This window comes from Equus przewalskii, chromosome 10 (genome assembly GCF_037783145.1).
Source record: "Equus przewalskii isolate Varuska chromosome 10, EquPr2, whole genome shotgun sequence".
Lineage (NCBI taxonomy): Eukaryota > Metazoa > Chordata > Mammalia > Perissodactyla > Equidae > Equus > Equus przewalskii.
In genome coordinates, this window is record NC_091840.1 from 13,298,989 (window position 1) to 13,317,407 (window position 18,419).

Here is an 18,419-nt window from a genome sequence, read left to right on the forward strand (position 1 = left end):
TTTAATTTTTTGAGGAACTGCCATACTATTTTCCACAGCAGCTACACCATTTTACATTCTCACCAACAGTGCACAAGGGTTCCAATTTCTCCATATCCTTGCCAAGACTTATTTTCTGGGTATTTTTATAGTAGCCGTCCTAATAGGTATGAGGTGGTATTTCATTATGGTTTTGATTTGCATTTCTAGAATGATTAGTGATGTTAAGCATCTTGTCATGTGCTTATTGGCCATTTGCATATCTTTTTTGGAGAAATGTCTATTCAAGTCTTTTGCCCATCTTTCAACCAGGTTGTTTGCTTTTGTTGTTGTTGAGTTGTAGGAGTTCTTTATATATTCTGGATATTAACACTTTTTCAGATTTAGGATTTGCAAATATTTTCTCCCATTATGTGGGTTACCTTTTCACTCTGTTGATTGTGTCCTTTGATGCACAAAAGCTTTTAATTTCCATGTAGTCTAATTTATCTATTTTTACTTCTGTCTGTGCTTTTGGCATCATATCCACTAATTCGTTGCCAAATTCACTGTCATCAAGATTTTTCCTGTATTTTCTTGTAAGAGTTTTACAGTTGTAGCTCTTATATTTAGAACTTTGATCCATTTTGAGTTAGTTTTTATATATAATGTAAGGTAAGGGTCCAACTTCATTCCTTTGCATGTGGATATTCCATTCCTCCAACACTATTTGTTGAAAGGATTTTTTTTCCTATTGAACAATCTTGGCACCCTTGTCAAAACTCATTTGACTACATATGCAAGGGTTTATTCCTAGGTTCTGACAAATAAAAATGGCAAGCAATAGGATATATTGGAGTATATGAGGAAGCCATTTGGTGTAAACCTAATTCGGCCTGACCTTGTCTTTCCAAAAGGGCCTGACCATGGCTGTTGAGCATGCATTGTATATCTGCTTTAGATATTCCCTATGGCAAGAACAAAGACCCTTGAGATAAAGGTGCAACTTCCCTCCCCCTCCCAATGTTGGCATTTCCTTAAGGATTAAGCATCTTTCCTTAGGCTAGGAACTGATTGCGGCACTCACCTGTGACCACCTAGCTCAAGACAATAGACTTGCCCCCTGCTATGCCCTCTGAGATAGCAGACCCACTACCTGCTGTGTCCATCAAATGCTGTGCTGACAGGGCAATCTTGTGACTATTGTGGGAGGGACATTTCAATTATATGTGAAACATGCTGTTTGGGGGTATATAACCACTCTGTATACCTCACTTCTTTGGTGCCCTTTCTTCCTTTGGGAAGAAAGGTCCCGGGCCATGGTCCTCAGATTTTAGCTCAGAATAAACTCTCCCAAATTTTCATTTATAGATTGGTTATGGATTATTTTCGTCAACATTTCTCTATTCTATTCTATTAGTCTGTATGTCTGTCTCTACGCCAATACCACACTATTTTGGTTATTGTAGCTTTGCAGCAAGTTCTGAAATCAGGAAGTAGGAGAATTGCAGTTTTTTGTTATTTTCCAAGACTGTTTTGTCTATTCAGTGTCACCTGAGATTCCATATGAATTTTAGGATGGATTTTTTATTTCTGGAAAAAAAAGAAACACTGGAATTTTGATAGACATTGCATTGAATCTGTATATCACTTTGAGTAGTATTGACAACCTAACAATATTAAGCCTTCCAATCCATGAACACAAGATGTATTTCTATTTACTGATGTCTTAATTTCTTTCAGCAACATTTTGCAGGTTTTCAGCGTACAAGTCTTTTGCCTCCTTAGTTAAGTTTATTCCTAAGTATTTTATTCTTTTTGATGCTATTATAAATGGAATTTTCTTAATTTCCTTTTCAAATTGTTGTTAGTGTATAAAAATGCAACTGAGGGGCCAGGCCAGTGGCACAGCGGTTAAGTGCACACATTCTGCTTCGGCAGCCCAGGGTTCGCTGTTTCCGATCCCGGGTGTGGACACAGCACCACTTGGCAAGCCATGCTGTGGTAGGCATGCCACATATAAAGTACAGGAAGAGCACGGATGTTAGCTCAGGGCCAGCCTTCCTCAGTAAAAAGAGGAGGATTGGCAGATGTTAGCTCAGGGCTAATCTTCCTCAAAAAAAAAAAAAAAAAAAACGCAACTGATTTTTGTGTTGGTTTTGTATCCTGCTACTTTGTTGAATTTATTGTGGAATATTTAGGGTTTACTACGTATAATATCACGTCATCTGTGAACAGAAATAATTTTACTACTTCTTTTTCAATTTGGATGCCTGTTCTTTTTCTTGCCTAATTGTCCTACCTAGGACTTCCAGGACTATGTTGGATAGAAGTGATGAGTGTGGACATCTTTGTCTTGTTCTTATCCTAGAGGAAAAGCTTCATTTCTCACCATTAACTATGATGTTAGCTATAGGCTTTTCATATATGGCCCTTATTATTTTGAGGTGGTTTCCTTCTATTCCTAGTGTGTTAAGTATTTTTACCATGAAAAGATGCTAAATTCTGTCAAATGCTTTTCTGCATCAATTGAGATGATCATGCATTTTTTTCCATCATTCTGTTAATGTGGTGCATTATACTGATTGAGTTTCATACGTTGAATTATCCTCGCATTCCAGGAATACATTCCACTTGGTCATGGTATATAATTCTCTTAATGTGCTGCTGAATTCTGCTTGCTAGTTTTTGCATGTGTTTTTTTTAGAATTTTTACATCAATATTCATCAGGGATATCGGTCTGTAGTTTTCTTGTCTTGAAATGTCTCTTTCTGGCTTTGATATGAGGCTAATACTGGCTTCATACTATGACTTTGGAAGTGTTCCTTCCTCTTCAATTTTTAGAAGAGTTGGAGGAGGACTGGTGTTACCTATTGTTTAAATGTTTAATAGAATTCACCAGTAAAGCCATCTGATCCTAGGCTTTTCTTCATTGGGAGGTTTTTGAATACTGCTTCAATCTTACTAGTTATAGATCTGTTCAGATTTTCTATTTCTTTATGATTCAGTCTTGGTAGATGGTATGTTTCTAGAAATTTTTCCATTTCATCTAGGTTATCCAATTTGTTGACATACAAATGTTCATCATACTCACTTATAATTCTATTTCTGTAAAATCAATTGTAATGTCCCTTCTTTCATTTCTGATTTCAGTTGAGTCTTCTTTCTTTTCTAGCCAATTCAGAAAGATTGGTCAATTTTATTTTTTTCAAAAAACAACTCTTGGTGTCATTGACTTTCTCTAACGTTTTTCCACTATCTCTGTTGTTTATCTCTGCTCCAATTTTCACTTTTTTTCCTTTCTTCTGCTAGCTCTAGCATTTGTTCTTCTCTTTCTAGTTCCTTAAGGTGTAAATTTAGATTGTTGATGTGAGCTCTTTCTTCTTTTTAAATGTAAGCTTTTACAGCTATTAGTTTCCCTCTTAGCACTACTTTCACTGTGTCCCATAAGTTTTTGGTATGTTGTGCTTTCATTTTCATTTATCTCAAGATATTTTCTAATTTCCCTTTTGATTTCTTCTTTAACACATTGCTTAAGAGTGTGTAATTTAATTTCCACATATTTGTGCATTTCCCAGTTTACTTCTACTATTGATTTCTTAAGTTTCCCTACATTTTGATCCGAAAAGATACTCACTATGATTTCAATCTTTTTAAATTTATTAAAACTTGTTTTGTGGCCTATCATATGGTTTGTCCTGGAGAATATTCCATGCGCATTTGAGAAAAATGTGAATTCTCCTGCTGTTGGGTGGAACGCTCTGGATATATCGTCTGGTCCAATTGGTCTACAGTGTCATTCAAGTCCTTTATTTCTTTATTTTCTATATATTTTATTTTCTATATTCTGATTGTTCGATCAATTGAATGTAGAGTACTGAAGTTTCCCACTGTTGTTGTACAGCTTTCTGTTTCTCCCTGCAGTTCAGTCAATGTTTGCCCCATATATTTAAGATGATTGGTGCATACATGTTTATATTATATCTTCTTGGTGAATTGACCCTTTTATCATTATATAATGTCCTGTCTCTTATAACAGTTTTCTACTTAAAGTCTATTTTGTATGATATATAGCCACCCCTGCTCTCTTTTGGTTACTAATTGCATGGAATGTCTTTTTCTATCCTTTCACTTTCAACCTCTGTGTGTCCTTAGATCTAAAACGAGTCTCTTATAGATGGCATATAGTTGAATACTGACATTTTTTATCCATTCTGCCACGTTATGTCTTTTGCTTCTAGAGTTTAATCCATTTACACTTACCGTGTAATTAATTAGTGATAGGCAAAGACTTAATATTGCCATTTTGTTGTCTTCTCTATGTCTTATAGCTTTTTTGTCCTTCATTTCATCCCTTTGCGTTTAGTTGATTTTTTGTAGTAATATGTTCTGATTACCTTCTCATTGCCTTTTGTGTATATTCTGTATATATTTTCTTTGTGTTTATCATGGGGATTAACCCCCCCACCTCCACCCCCCTTACCCCTGGTAACCACCAATCATTTCTCTTTGTCTCTATTTTTAACTTCCACTATGAGTGGAGTCATACAGAGTTCGTCTTTCTCTATCTGGCTTATTTCACTCAACATAATACCTTCAATGTCCATCCATGTTATTGTGAATGGGACGATTTTATTTTTTTTATGGCTGAGTAGTATTCCATTGTATACCATATCTTCTTTATCCAATCATCAGTTGATGGGCATTTAGGTTGGTTCCACATCTTGGCTATTGCAAATAATGCTGCGATGAACATAGGGGTGCATGGGACTTTTGGAATTGCTGATTTCAAGTTCTTTGGATAGATACCCAGTAGTGGGATGGCTGGGTCATAAGGTATTTCTATTTTTAACTTTTTGAGAAATCTCCCGACTGTTTTCCATAGTGGCTGCACCAGTTTGCATTCCCACCAGCAGTGTATGAGGGTTCCTTTTTCTCCACAACCTCTCCAACACTTGTCACTTTTTGTTTTGGATATTTTTGCCATTCTAACAGGTGTAAGGTGATATCTTAGTGTAGTTTTGATTTGCATTTCCCTGATGATTAGTGATAATGAGCATCTTTTCATGTGTCTATTGGCCATCTGTATATCTTCTCTGGAGAAATGTCTGTTCATGTCCCCTGCCCATTTTTTGATCGGGTTGTTTGATTAGTTCTTTATATATTATGGAGATTAACCCTTTGTCGGATAAATAACTTGTAAATATTTTTTCCCAATTAGTGGGTTGTTTTTTTGTTTCAATCCTGTTTTCCCTTGCCTTGAAGAAGCTCTTTAGTCTGATGAAGTCCCATTTGTTTATTCTTTCTATTGTTTCCCTCGTCTGAGGGGTTATGGTGTCTGAAAAGATTCTTTTGAAACTGATGTCAAAGAGTGTACTGCCTATATTCTCTTCAAGAAGACTTATTGTTTCCAGCCTAATCTTTAGGTCTTTGATCCATTTTTTTTAACTTTTTATTAAGATTATGATAGTTTACAACCTTGTGAAATTTCAGTTGTACATTATTGTTAGTTGATCCATTTTGAGTTTATTTTTGTGAACGGTGAAAAAGAATGGCCAATTTTCATTCTTTTACATGTGGCTGTCCAGTTTTCCCGGCACCATTTGTTGAAGAGACTTTCTTTTCTCCATTGCAGGCCCTCAGCGCCTTTGTCGAAGATTAGCTGTCCATAGTATTTTATCTGATATTTAATATAGCTATTCCAACTTTCTCATGCTTATTTTTCCCACTGTACATCTCTTTATATCCTTTTACTTTCAACTTACTTGTCTCTGTAGTTGCAGTATATCTCTTATAGATAACACACAATTTGTTCTTGTTTTTTCATCCAATCTGACAATAACTGCCTTGGGATTAGAGTGTTGAGTCCACTTATATTTAATTATTAATATGGTTATATTTAGTCTGCTACTTTGCTATTGTTTTTGTATTTGTCCCATCTCCCCTTTGTTCCTCTGTTCTTCCTTCCCTGCCTTCTTTCGTCTTCACTGACTATTCCATTGTATTCCATTTTAATCCCTCTAGTTATATTTCTTTCTAGCTATATGTCTATTATATTTTTTAGTACTTGTTCTGGGTATATGCTAGGCAACATCTAATATAGCTCCTAATGATCCCACCTCCTGGTATTCATGTACTTGTGTAAGCCCCTTTCTTGAATGTAGAAACCTTGAACCTAGGGACTTCTGTCTAATAACCAGAATCTGGCAAAAGTAATTGGCTATCACTTCCAAGATTGGCTTACAAAAACACTGTAGCTTCAATCTTCCTTACTCTCTGTAATAGAAACCAGCTGCCATGTTGTGGGCTGTCCTATAGAGAAGTCCAAACAGCAAGAGACTAAGGAAGGCCTCTGGGTGACAGCCATAAAAGACTGAGGCCCTCAGGCCAACAGCCCACAAATAACTGAACCCTATTAACCACACAAGTGAGAACGGAAGTAGATTCCCCCCAAAGTCAAAGCTTCAACTGAGATCATAGTCCTAGCCAATACTTTGTTTGCAGCTTTATAAGAGAACCTGAGCCAGAACAACCAGCTAAGCCATTCCATGATATAATAAATGTTTATTGTTTTAAGCTGTTAAGATTTGGAGTAATTTGTTATGCAGCAATAGGTAACTAATACAGATTTTGGTAACTGGAAGTGAGGCGCTGCCTAATGTGGAAGTGTCTTTTGAATCAGGTAGTGGTCAGAGGCTAGAAGGATTTTTAGTAGTGTGCTAGAGAAAGACAAAATTGACTCAAACAGGCTCTAAGTAGAAATCTGGAAATTTGAGGACATTGCCAGTGAGGGCTCAAGGGGAAGTTAGAGGCATGTTACTGAAAACTAGAGGAACACAGATCCTTTTTTACATAGCGGCAGAAAGCCACACCATTACTTCAGTCACATGTAAAATAGAAAATATACCTAATGAATTGAGTGGGTGATATAGCTAAGGAGATTTCCAAGCAAAGTATTTCTTGCTGCCTATAGTAAAATGCAAGAGGAGAGCAATAAATTAAGTAAATGGCAGTTAAAAAAAAAAAAAAAAGAACCAGTACATTATGGTTTTAAAAATTCTCAGTCTCTCCAGATGGCAAAAGATGCTAAATTAAGAAAAGGCATCCAAGCAAAGTTGGGCACGGCCTAGAGATAAAGCCAAGAGTACAAATGAAAAACACTGTTAAGATCAAAAAGATCAAAGAGGGTACATCAGAGTACTATACACTCACACATAGAGACCTTTAAAAAGATTAAGGGTGTGGCTTACAGATCCTGCCAATCAAACAACAGGGACTCTAGAAAGTTCATTATCCTTCAATCTTCTCAGAAGCAACTCAAAGTAACAAGGACTTATCGCAAAGAGATTAGTACAGGTGGCATTTGCCTAATGGAGTGAACACAAATGAGATGCAAGGAAAGAGAGATCTACAAAGTTTCTGAGGAAATTATATCAGCAAAATCACTGCCCCCTTGGACTGAAAGGGACAGAGTACAAAATGAAAAAGGGCCACTGGACTCTCAAAATTCTTCCAGAAGGAAGCAGACTGAGAAAACTATTCGACTGTGAACACAAACTACTCAACTGCAAACACATGATATCTTTCATGAAAAAAGAAGGATAACTCAGAAGACAGAATTAAGGGCCTGGTGGGAGGAGCCAAGAGACATGGGGTATTATTTCCAGGTGTTGAGCCTTAATTAAGGAACTTCCAATATTTGCCCAACTGGATTTCAGAATTGCTATGGACCACTGACTCCTTTGTTGCCTCCTATTAATCTCCTTTTAAGAAATGTCTATAGTTATTACTGTGTGTTGGGTGTGTGAGGACCAGGTAACTATTGGAATAAACATTTTTCCAAAGAAGATATAGAAATGGCCAATAAGCTCATGAAAAGATGCTCAGCATCATTAGCCATTAGAGAAATGCAAATTAAAATCACATTGAGATACCACCACATTGGCCTATTCAAATGGACAAAATCAAAAACACTGACAATACCAAGAGTTGAGGATGTGAAGAAACTGGAAAACTCATACACTGCTAATGGGGATGTAAAATGGTACTGGCACTTTGGAAAATGGCTTGATAATTCCCTAGAAAAGTTTAAAAATACACTTACCACACTACCAACTACTAGATGTCTACCCAAAAGAAGCGAAACCACATGGCCAAACAAAAATGTGCATATGAATGACCACAGAAGCATTATTCATAACAGGCAAAAACTGATAACAATCCAAATATCCATTAACTGGTGAATGGATAAACAAAATGTGATATACTCGTCAATGAAATACACTCAGGAATAAAAAGGAATGAATTACTCATACATGCAACATGAACTTCAAAAACAATATGCTAAGTGAAAGAACCAGATGCATAAGACTACACAGTTTATGATTCCACTCACACGAAATTCTAGAGAGGCAAAACTATAGTGACAGAAAGCAGACCACTGCTTGCCTGGGGCTTGGAGTATAATTTCCATATTATAAAGATATTAATTCTTCCTAAATCGATCTATAGACAATGCATTCCCAATCAAAATCTCAACAAGGGTGTGTGTGCATGTGTGCTTGTGTAAAAACTGGCAAGCTATTCTAAAATTTATACGGGAATGCAAAGAACCAACAAGAGCCAAGGCTATCTAGAAGAAGAAGAAAACTGGAGTGCATATACTACACTACTAAAAATCAAGATTTATTTTAAAGCTACAGCAACTAAGGCAGTGCAGTATTAGCAGACTCATAGACAAAAAGATCAATGGAGGAGACAAGAGTCCAGAAATAAACCCACACAAGTAAGATTTCATGGTTTACAACAATAGTATCAACTACAGCAGTCGGTGAAAGAAAGGCTTTTTTTAAATGATGCTGGACTAAATGGCTATCCTTCATCCACATGGCGGGGGGAGGAATTACCCCACCTCACTTCATACATAACAATCCCAGATTTAGCATATAGCTAAATGAGAGAGGTAAAATAAGACAGCTTCTAGAAGATAACACAGGCAAGTATCTCCGTGATCTTGGGAGAGGCAAGGCAAGAAATCTTAAACAGGACACATAAAAACACAAGCAGTATCAGAGACAACTGACAAATAAAACTACATTATAACCAGTAACGTTCAACAGAACAAACCAGTGAAAGAGGGGGAAGATATCTGACATACATTTATGAACAAAGAATTTGTATTAGAGTATTAGATTATACTGAATATCGTATTGGAATAAAGAATTGCAATAAATCAATAAAGACTGACAAACCATTTTTATTAAAAAATGAATAAAAAAACAAATAAGAACATCACAAAAGAGAATATCCAAATGGCCAAGAAGCATGGAACAAGGTGCTTAATATCATTAGTCATGAGAGAAAATGCAAATTAAAACACACAGTGACCACACTAGAATTGCAAAAACTAAAAGAAAGTGACCAATCAAGTATTGGTAAAGATGGGGAGCCAGAGACTTTAAAATCCTATTGGTGGAAATGTAAATTGCTACAACCACTCTGGAAAACTCTTTAGCAGTTATCTACTGTAATTACACTTCCAAGTCAACACAGTGCACGTATGTGCACTAAAAGACATGTAAAAGAATGTTCACAGTAGAATTATTTGTAATAGCCCACTGGAAACAACCCAAATGTCCAACCAGAAGAATGGATATATAAATGTGACACATTCACACAGTAATAAAATAAAAAGGGTAATCCATTGCTAAGCGCAACACATGGATCAATCTCACAACATAATATTGAGGAAAAGAAGCTAGAAAAAAGTGAACATACTTTATGAAATAAAAACAGTTAAAATTAATCTGTAGTGATATAATGCAGAATAGTGGTTACCTTTTGTGGGGATGACAAATGACTGGTAAGGAACAAAAGAGAGGTTTCTGGAGAGCTGGTGATGTTCTCTATCTTGATCTGGAAGATGGTTATATAGATGTACTCGTTTCGTAAAACTTCATCAAGCTTTACAATTAAGATTTGTTTGTCTTGATGTATGTATGCTATACACTGATTTTAAAAGTTTGCCACAAAACAAAGAATGAACTACAGCTACATTTATTAACACGGATGAATCTGAAAAATACCAGAGAAAGAAGCAAGCTTCAAAATAATATATACAGTACGATTCTACTTCTATAACAAAAAAACAACAAGGACAAAAAGCAGCAGCACAGATATGATGAACACAAAAGACAGGCAGTGGTCCTCTCAGGGGAAGGAGAGATGCCAACAGGGGAAGAACACCCAAAGATCCCCTGGAGTACCGCAATACACTATTTCTTGGCTGGGTTAAAAGTATAGGGATGTTTATTTTATAATTGTTCCTTAAACTGTACTTGTGCGTATTCATACACTTTTAACAAGTACACTAAGTTTCACAGTTGCAAAACATTTTAAGAGTAATATAAATACTACATTATAAATGATCAGAAAACTAAAATGAAAACTAACTTTAGATTTCACATCTCTGCATTCATCTAAGCCGCAGGTAATATCGTTATACACTATGTGCAGATCAGTCTTCTTAAGGTATTGCAAAATACCAATGAAACATAAAAAAATAGCAACAATTAATAATGCAGTAAAGTATCAAATAACACTAAAAATAAGAAAATGAAAATAACTTCCAATGATCCGCAACATATTTATTTTAATTTTTTACAGGGAACCTCATTAGGAATAAAAAAAAAAAACTAAACGAAAAACAAATGAGAAACTTGACAAAACTAAAAAATGACCAGATATTCATAAACATTTTAAGACTTCACATTTTTCCCATTTCCTACTCTAAAATAACACGTGATTTAAAAAATTAAAAATGAAAACCATCTTTAAAAGTCACACATTTAATCACCATTTATTAGTATATCTCTGGTTTAAAAGTACAACACTCAGAGAGTATGTTAATTCCCTTAAAATTAAGTTTTACAATATACTTATAAACTTACTGTCATCTTTTTTTGTTTATTAAAAGGACAAACTTTTCAATATTATGATCTCACAAAAAGAAACTTGCTTGTGAAATAAAAAGATACTATTACAAAGCCCCACTCATCAAAAAACTTAGGAAAAAGTGACTAAACTTGTCAAAAATCTGACTCACTGGAAAAAAAAAATAGCCTAAAAGAAATGGAAGGCCATTATTTTCAAACCTATTCAATCTCAGTTACAAATTGTTGCCACTTGGCCTTGCCTTGGTAAATACCTGAGAATGATAATTAATTAGCATATTAATGTTGAAAATTAATGAGCCGCTAACTGGTTTTATGAGTGTGTGAAACGTTATGCTTTACTGAGTACCCTAAGAAAGAGTTTCCATTCCTCATTTATGTAGCAGTCTTATTTCTAGAGCTCATAGTTAAGTGTCTATCTAACAAGAATCCATTGGATCAAAAATATCAAATTAATCAGATTTATCCCCAACTAAATGACGAAAAAGATTAATTTTTCTTTCTTTCAAAAAGATTTGTTGGAGAGAGCTCCTCTGAAACCAGAGACTGACCAACAGAAGAGTGACTAGATGCTGGTCATGATGATGATGATCATGACGCGACCATCATCAAAGATAGGAGATAACCGCAAAATGTAAGTAAGCACAGAATAACGGTCTCCCCTGGGGCAGAGGCAGGTGAGGTGCACCTATACCCAACTCCTAGTCCCTATCCCCATCCACTTCCCTGCCTAGACAGCAGCTCTCCATCCAGTAGGTCAGGTCTGCAACAGCCCAGCAGACAATCCAGGTCTAGAACTCCAAGCCCAATACAATAGCCACTAATCACATACGGCTATTTAAATTAATTAAAATTTAAAATTCAGTTCCTCGGTCACATTAGCCATATTTAAAGTGCTCAACAGTCACACATAAATAGTGGCTACTGTATTGGACAGCACAGCTATAGAACGTTTCCACCATCACAGAAAGTTCTATTGGACAGTGCTGCTATAGAACATGTTTCCCCACACAATGGGGCTATACTTAAATAAAATGAATAAGTTTTTTGTGAATAATATTTAAGGATGTTTTACTATGTGTAATCTTAACCACAGCTATTTATGCCAATGACATACATAAAGAATATCAGGAAAGAAAAGTATAAATCCATAAATTCATCCAACAATTTAAGAACAGGGGTTATTTATAGCGTTAGCATCATTTACATATAAAAATAGGGTTTAACAAAGTAAAAAGATTCTCAAATAGTTTTTTGAGTATGCAGACTAAAAATTAAATAAGTATTTTTAAAGTGAAAAATGTTTTTTCACATAGATCAACATACTCAATCACAAGTACATTTTCATTATACTTGATCACCATCTGCTGGCCACATTATTAAACTGCACAAGCAAATGAAATGCTAGCTATATGGGGAGACAGTCCTAGCTTTCAGCCGCAATGCATTCCTGGAAAACCACATCATAAAGAGGATCATTGTAAAGCAAATCATATTTTCCATAAGGGCAGAACTATAATTAGATTCTTCATTCCAAACTAAAATCTGGCATCAAATAAACCACGCAAAGATCTCATTAAAGCAAGATGAGAAAATTATAGTCTTCTATAATCATTTAAAATAAGATAATTATTCTCCAAGTCCTTTCTTATAGGTATGAACACATTTACTATTTAGAGGATACAACATAAATTAAAAGATAAATCTTTATATAAAGGTAACCTAAATCTAATATGGTAAATGTAACATACAAAAAATAATACTTGTTTGCACACTCCTACAATTTTTAGGCAATTCAGATGGTAGGTCTTTATAAAATGGCACCTAAAGAAATCTAAATTAATGCCTTTTTTTCCATCAATAAAGTCCCCTAAAATAAGCAGAATTAGGGGCCAGGCCCGAGGCCGAGTGGTTAAGTTCACATGCTCCGCTTCAGAGGCCCAGGGTTTCGCCAGTTCAGATCCTGGGTGCAGACCTAGCACCACTCATCAAGCCATGCTGAGGCAGCGTCCCACATAGCACAACCAGAAGGACCCACAACTAGAATATACAATTATGTACTGGGGGGCTTTGGGGAGAAGAAGAAGAAGAAAAAAAAGAGTGGCAACAAATGTTAGCTTAGGTGCCAATCTTTAAAAATAAATAAATAAATAAGCAGAATTGATGTTTCTTCCACTGCAAAGCATGTTTGAAGGGCGGGATTGATTCAACACCACTCCTCTTCGCTCTCTCCTAACTCATAACTCTTAATCAAAGTTTCAAGTAAAATAATAAGTGCTGTAAATCATTCTTTTTCATCTCTCCCTATCTCAGAACCTAACTGCACTCTGGTGAGAAGCTATCAGACCACATCATACTTCACTGAAAATGTCATAAAAATAGTTACAAGCCATTAAAAAGAAGCTTCAAAACATTTTTCACAGAATTGTAAGACAAGAATACAACCTATTATCTCTGTGTTCTGTCTTTGGGATAATGCACAAAAAGAATACACAGAGATGACACGAACTGAAGTCTAAATATCACTTCGGAGCTTCTAATACATGATGCGGCAAGAGGCAAAAAAATGGGGCCAGCCATACTGTGTTTCTTCTATCCTGGAAAATGGGACTTGCTAAATTATCTAAATAAAGATTCCTTCAAAGCCTCTTCTAAGATACTATTACCACTATTATTGTGAGAGTGTGTAGGATTCATACTCACAATCAGAATCTTTCTGCATAACCATGAATTTATCTTCTCAGAAACACAAAATGATTTTTGGTTACTCAAAATAATTAATGACCAATGTATTTTAAGATAATATCCTTTGGAAGGTTTACATAATTAAAGAAACAAAAGAATGGTCCAAAAATATAACAAGCAAGCCCCTGTATGAACTATTCAAACAACAATCACCACACCAATGACGATGGGGGAAGCAACAGCTAACCCTTTCACAGGTCCCGTAAAAGGCTCTATGTCTCCATCTTACAAACGATGAAACTGGGGTTTAGAGAAATTAAGTAACAAGCCTGAGGACACATTGTTGCCAAGTGTCAGAGGGTAGATTTGAACAAAGGCAAATTGCCTCATTTCAGCTTAACCCGGAAACAACCAAGAACAAAGGCACAGTCACCAGGATTGCTGATGCAGCTCAAGGGGGAAAAACAGATTAAAGTGAAATTTCCATATTTGCTGAATAAAGTACTCATACCTATATGGTATACCAGAAAGAACATGTGGTCTGGAATGATGAAAACCTGATTCCAATACTAGAACCTTACTGAAGCTGTTACCTCATCTATAAATATGAAGGGCAATCATGTCAACCTCACAGAATTGTAGAGAGGATAAAATCAGATGACTTACAGATTTCTAGAATAGTATCTAGCATACAGTACATGCTTCATAAATGGTACAACTTTTCCTACTTGTTTTCTGTTTTAACAAAGTAGAAATGCAAGTGGAATCCAGAAACATGCAGAATATATACTGGAAAATTTCATTCTTATGTTTAAATCTGTACTTGTTATACATAGTTCAATTTATTAACATGTATATACCCAAATATTCTAACAAGCTGGTATTCTGGAGGGCTCCTTGACAGTTACCTACCAAAAAATAAGCATATGATTATTAAAAATAACACAAACACATGTACAAAAAAAGTTTTTAACTCTCTACACCAGACTAGTCCCACTCCCTAAAGGTAAAACAGAGTCATATGTGGAGCCCAGAAATATTCCATGCACTTATGCACACACGTATCCATATACCATCTTTAAAATACACACACACACACACACACAAATGGAAGCTTACTGTATTTTTATGGACTTCTTTTGAACTTTATACATCTTAGAGATCTTTCTATACTAGCCCATGTAGATTTCTGTTACCACTGCAAAAGCTGCTGAACCTACTAATAATCCCACCAACAGTTCATCCACTAAGTTTGTTAATGTGCACAGCTACTGAAATAGCAGTTCCTTTTCTGGGAACCAACAACAGCCCAAAACACACGCAGGTGCATAATCGTCTATGTACTAGGATGCTAACAAAGGCATTCTTTATAACAGTAAAGAACTGAACGAAACAGAGACATTAAATTACAGTAAATCCACACCACAAATTATTGTGTGCAATTAAAAAGACTACACAGACTACAAGACACAGGTTTAAGACACAGTTAAGTGACGAACAAGTCTCAGAACAAGACATATAATATAAGCTAATTTATGATTTTTTAATTATATACGTGTGGGTATGTGTCTGTTGTAGAATGATACACATCAAATTGCTGATGACTATTACCTCTCATGAGGAAAGTGGAATAAGGAGGACACGGAAAGGACTTTGGCTTTTTGCTCTACATATTTCAACATTATGGTTTTTATAACAAGAATGCATTGTTTATAGATTGCATAACTCTAAAATGAGGATAAAAATTGCACTAGTCATCTATGGCTGCATAACAAATTACCACAAACTTAACAGCTTTCAACAACACACATACATTTTCTCAGTTTCTGAGGGTCGGAAGTGCAGGCACACTGAGCCGGGTCCTCTGCTTAGGGCCATATGAGACTGCAGTCACGGTTTGACCAGGGCTGGGTTCTCATCTGGAGGCTCAACCAGGGAAGGATCCGCTTTCCTGGCTCGCGTGGGTGTCAGCAGCATTCAGTTCCTCACGGCTACAGGATTCACAGCAGTTTGCTTCTTCAAAGCCAGCACAGAAAAGACAGCAAGACTCCACAGCCACTCTGCCAGCAGGACTGAGTCTTACATATCGCAATGTAATCATGGAAGTGACATCCCATCACCATGCCATATTCTGTTAGTTAGAAGCAAGTCACAGGTCCTACCCACACTCAAGAGGAAGGGACTATACAAGACTGTGAGCACCCAGAGGAGGATCATGGGGCCACCTGGAAGGCTGTCTACCCCAAAGACAATTAAGGTCTTTACCAGATCTCAATGGCAAGTATCTGAAGGATGACCAAGAAGTAATACATATAGATACAGCTAATGGTTGTAGAACTAAATGAAATTAACCAAATTGGACAGGGATGAGATCTAAGTCTACGTCTCATCAGTACCATTTTGTAAAACCACGCTCCAAACTCAAATATAACTAAAACGTTTCATTGTTAAGAAAATAAGCAGATATTTGACATAAAAATGCAATAACAAATCTCTACGAAAACAGCAATGCAGTTTGGAAAGCGTTTTTTCTAAAAGAAAACACAGGGGCCAGCCGCATGGCTGAGTGGTTAAGTTTGGCACTCCTCTTTGGCGGCCCAGGTTTTCGCCCATTCGGATCCTGGGTGCAGACATGACACCACTCATCAGGCCATGCTGAGGCAGCATCCCACATGCCACAACTAGAAGGACCCACAACTAAAAATATGCAACTATGTACCGGGGAGCTTTGGGGAGAAAAAGGAAAAATAAAATCTTTAAAAGAAAGCATGGGTAATAACACAACCTAAAACAAGAAATATAAAAAAGGAAAGCAAAGAATAAAACCAGGATGGGACAACACAAGCTATGTGTTGAAGCTGTTTGATGTGAAATGCTAAGTTTACTAGTGCATAATATATTTGGTGGGAAAAAGAAAGCATGATAATAAGCCTGGTAGAATATAACCTCATAATACTTCTAACGTGTTTGGAACGAGGCTACATACCGTATCCTACAGGAAGAAGAAAGGTAAAGGAAAGGTGCCATCTCCTCTGAATAGGGAGTCCTAACAAAGAGGCTTCAAAAGGACTCTGCATCTTTAATAATATAAAAAGGCTAGGACACAAACAGCATAATCTAAAATGCCATTAGAAATACTTCACATACAAAAAGGTCTAAGTAAAGCAGGATTTTATAAAGTGATCAAAAAAGAAACACTAAGGGGGAAAATCTTTTAAGATTAAAGAGGTTTTTCAAAGGACAAGTTGAAGTGGTTGTAAAATTTATGAGGCAGCATTAAACTTCAGTTCTAAGTAACAATAAATTATTCACTATAAAAACATACATGTGTCAAATATTATAGGCCTCTTCAACTTTTTAAAACAATTTCTTGCAGACCTGATTAGATGTATTGGGTCAACACTAGCAGGTACTAACTTTTTCATTAGCACAGTATGACCACTCAGAGTAAAGGAGCAACTTTAGAAAAGAAATACAAAGACAGGTCAATGACAGATGCTTCACCACCACTTCTGATCTCATCTCACATATTATGTATTTGCCCTTAAAATCAATTTTATTGCCTTTAGCTAAAGTAAATGTTAGTTTTATTAAATGCCTTCATATATGTAAAATTATAAATATCCATTAACGTACATGCAGAATAAAATTTTAAGTCAAATCAAAATTTTAAAATAAACTGAATTAGATTAAGAGAAACATATAAGAAAAGATATCGTGAGAAGTTTTGTTTTACAACCCTAATTGGCCTTTAGCCTCAGGGATATTCTAACACTTGACCAGAAAGATATTTAAGCGTGTCTTTTCCAGCTCCTCTGCCGTCTTTATATTCCTTACGGTATGTGAAGGGCATCTCTATATCCTATATCCATACTTCTCTTAACTTGTTCTAAAATTTATCCTTCCCTCAGCTTTCTCTAAAAGTTTTTTAAAAAAAATCCTTCTGGGCCATTCTGTCGGCCACAATAGACCTATCTCAAAGTGTTTTTGTACAGATTAGATTACACATGTGGCGGTGCCCAATACAACCCATTCATTCATTTACACATGCACCCACCAAATACAAACACCCATCGAGGTCCTAACAGATTCCTACTCAGTGCCAAGCGCCAGAAATATAGTGCAAATAGGAAAAACACAGTTCCTGCCTCATGAAATCTACAATCCAGCACAGAGGACAGATATGGAACCTTTGCACATTGATGAGAGCAACAGAGAAACACAGAGTACTTTGGTGTAAATAAAAGGGTCACCTAAACAGACCTGGGACGTCAGGTAAGGCTGTTTTGAAGTTATGAAATCTGAAGGATTGAGTAGGACCAAAGGCTTGCCTGCTTTTCCCATTAATTACTCACATAAGTGGTAACTAACACCTTATACTGGAGTAATTTGCATTAAAATGCCATTTTATTGCAAGTGAGCAAAAAAGAAAAATAAGTTATTTGTTAAAATTGTGGAGACCTTACTATGGTTTCACTTTCCAGAAAAGTCACTGAGTAATATTTGGAGAAGACAGCCAATCCCCGTGACCTAGTAGTTAAGTTCAGTGCACTGTGCTTTGGCAACTCAGGTTCAGTTCCCAGGCGCAGACCTACACCACTCATCAGTGGCCATGCTGTGGCGGTGGCTCACACACCAACACAGTAAGATTGGCAACAGATGTAGGCTCAGAGTGAATCTTCCTCAGCAATAAAAAAAAAGAAAAAATTGAAGAACATTCTCACTATATTTTCTCAAACTTTATCCTCTGTTCTGAGGAAGAAAAAGTCCATTCACTTGGACTCCCCAGAGATCTCAAGTCTATTTCCTGTCCTGAACTCTAC

The 18,419-nt window shown here is 36.1% G+C and overlaps 1 protein-coding gene across 17 annotated transcripts in view; it reads right to left on the minus strand.

The window, feature by feature from the left end:
* The window catches only part of CEP112 (centrosomal protein 112), a 445,593-nt gene that overhangs the window by 412,621 nt on the left and 14,553 nt on the right, over positions 1-18,419 (minus strand). Inside the window, exon 1 of one of the 17 annotated variants that reach the window (XM_070560193.1) lies at positions 9,797-9,874. The exons of the other annotated variants lie outside the window; for them this stretch is intronic. The gene's annotated coding sequence lies outside the window, so the exon portion shown is untranslated. Of the gene's footprint in view, positions 1-9,796; positions 9,875-18,419 lie in introns of those variants that run through there. 17 annotated transcript variants of the gene reach the window in all.